At 44.6% G+C, this 2,873-nt stretch overlaps 1 protein-coding gene across 2 annotated transcripts in view; it reads left to right on the top strand.

Moving 5' to 3' along the window:
- The first annotated feature begins 1,025 nt into the window (after positions 1–1,025).
- Positions 1,026–2,873, top strand: part of pcbp4 (poly(rC) binding protein 4) — a 143,806-nt gene continuing 141,958 nt past the window's right edge. For both annotated transcript variants that reach the window (XM_080792145.1, XM_080792143.1), the window contains exon 1: positions 1,026–1,139. The gene's annotated coding sequence lies outside the window, so the exon portion shown is untranslated. The remainder of the gene's footprint in view (positions 1,140–2,873) is intronic.

Here is a 2,873-nt window from a genome sequence, read left to right as displayed (position 1 = left end):
GAGAGAGAATTTGGAGGTTTTGCTTGGATTATGGAAAAGTAAATTGGCTAATAATCTCAGCTCTCTAATGATGAGTAGTAACCCGGGCAATATGCTTTATATTTTATCTATAACATTTAAAAGAAAATGAGCCCAGATTAATTTTCGCTAATACAGCATGCATGGGCACAAATAATAAGGAAAATTACATCCAATTCAATTTGCGTTAATTTATTTGGTGCATTCATGTTATTCGGTCAGCAATCATAGATTATGCCTATAGTACTGCCACTATGCCTACTTTTTATAGGCCAAGATAGAGCAGAGCAGATTTGTTTTGGTTCAATTTGGTTCCATTGTATACACTCCCGTCCCCGAGTTAAATGAACACTGCGTAGATCGGGGTCCCGACCGAAGATAAAAAATCACACACGTGTGAACTGAGTGGTGCAATCCCCCCCCCCCCTCTCTCTCTCTCTCTCTCTCTCTCTCTCTCTCTCTCATTACACAGCACTACCCCTCCCTCTGTTTCTGCCGCCCCCTACTGGTATAAATCAGTATATACTCAGGCTCATGTACACAGGTACACAGGTACACACACACGTAGGTACATGGACATTGCTGATTGTAGGAGTGGTTGCACCACTCAAAAAAAAAAGGTTACATTTATTTTGTACACATTATTACAGTGACCCATATGGGGCCATTTCGTCGGACACACAAGTGGGCGCCGGACCACGCGTTAAGAAACAGTTAATCGATTATACCGTACGTCCTGTTGTTAGCAGGAATATTGATTTCTTATCTCCTTTTCAAAAAGATTTTTTTGCTTAGACTCGCCAACCGTTCTACTGTTTCTAATTGGATGGGGTTAGGGTAGAACCCCCCCCCCCCCCCCCCTCTGGTTTATTGTTACACACTGACAGACAGTAGGATTATTCTTCCCTCACAGTGGCACGCAGCCGGGGGCTCTCTCTCTCTCTCTCTCTCTCTCTCTCTCTCTCTCTCTCGCTCGCTCGCTCATCCTACTCATTCTCCTTCTTCATGCCGACAATGTGGACCAGCATCTAGGGATTTACGATCATTTTTGTTGGCTCCTTCGGACGGTCATTTCTCTCTCGAAGGGTCTCCCCTTCTCTCAGTAGTCCTCGGCACCAAAGGTAATATTGAATCGGTGTTGTTGCTTCATATAATCACATTCATATCGCTTCTGAATCTGATGTTGGTGATGTGTTTGTGTCGCTGCATGCGTGCTGCTGAAGCATGTGCATTATGTCAAAATGAAATGAGAGCGGATCGCTGCTGCTGGTATTGAGGCAGGGATATGTGCCTGCTCACTACAATAAGACAGTAGCCGGGCAGCCGGCTTCTACTGCCACAACATGTGTTATTCTTACCACTACGCAGTGTGTTAGAATTAAGAACGCTATACCGCGGACGGCGCGGAGATTGGACTGAACTTCCAACTCCCATTGCTGTGCCTGTGCCGTCCGGGATGGTGTTGGTAACCCTTCGCGTTCCGTGTCGGTTTCGTGACTATAGACGGACTACTACTATTTGGGGTTATGTTGTATTATAGTCCACAATATAGCCTAGGCTACACGAGACATCTAAAGTTTGTAATTAGAAATAATGCGAAACATTTGTCCAGGACACGTTTTCTTATAATTTCTCATAATTTCTAAATCAGAGGCTGATTTATTGCGTTTGCGTTGCTGCCATTATGCGTAAAGATGCGCGTCTTATGTTGTGTCATCGGATCGGCCAAGTCAGGCATCTGTCTTCGAGGCTGATGATGGTGCACTGGTAACTGCTGCCTGCTGCAACCCCCCCCCCCCCCCCCCCCCCCCCCCACACACACACACAAACACACACACACACACACACACACTAGTAATGATCCTTCTCCATAAAGTCTGTTACCAATGCCATCGATCTGAATCTCCAGAAAATGTGGGTGACATATGGCACCGTCGTACGTAACCAGAGGCACACACAGATGTTACATCAGTAGCCCTAGTCTTCCATCTGTTTCTTACTGGATTGTGTGTGTGTGTGTTGTGTGTGTGTGTGTGTGTGTGTGTGTGGGGGGGGGGGGGTGTGTGCGTGCGAGTGAGTGAGAGAGATAGATAGGAGACCATGTCGTGGTAATTGAAAAGGTCTGATGATCTCGTGTCTTCACTCAAGGGCTCATAATAATGTTCAGTTCAACTCATGTTGGTCTGGATTTCTTTGTTTCAGTATCAAATCTCACCTTATTTTTCTCTCTGTGATCTGATCAGAGGTCTGTACGAGATAAACAAACTGTGTGTGTGTGTGTGTGTGTGTGTGTGTGTGTGTGTGTGTGTGTGTGCGCGTGCGAATAAATGAGTGCGAGTGTGTGCGTGTGTGGTTAAATTAATTGTTTAATTCCCATGGAATTTAATGTCTTGTTACTGTCAAACTTCAGTTAACAAAGCTTAAAATTAATTTAATGTTCAAGGACTTTACAGCCATTGTGGGGGAGGGGGGCTTTCAAAGTGCATCAGTCAATCTTTGACAAGGATATTTTATACCCAAAAGCTTAATATGAAAATAATTGTTGCTCATTAGATGGCTCATAAATGTGACAGGAACTACAGTATGCCTTTTTGTCGTGTCACCAGACTCACCAGTAGACATACCGCACATAGCAGTAGCGATTCAAACAGGATATTTCATTCTGGATTGAAAAGCAGGCCTATCAAAAAAGGCATTTTTTCTATCGACCAATATTACACTAGCCTTTGGCCTTGTGGTCAGAGTATAGGCCTGGAGATTGCAAGGACTTGACTCCAATTTGCACTGGACCATCCATCTTCCAGTATTGGGGCCTCTTCAGAGCCAGTCCCTCCAGTAAAATCTTCTGATCACAT

The sequence above is a fragment of the Protomyctophum bolini genome (genome assembly GCF_963924005.1).
Source record: "Protomyctophum bolini genome assembly, chromosome: 2".
Lineage (NCBI taxonomy): Eukaryota > Metazoa > Chordata > Actinopteri > Myctophiformes > Myctophidae > Protomyctophum > Protomyctophum bolini.
This window is presented reverse-complemented; position numbering and strand designations above follow the sequence as displayed.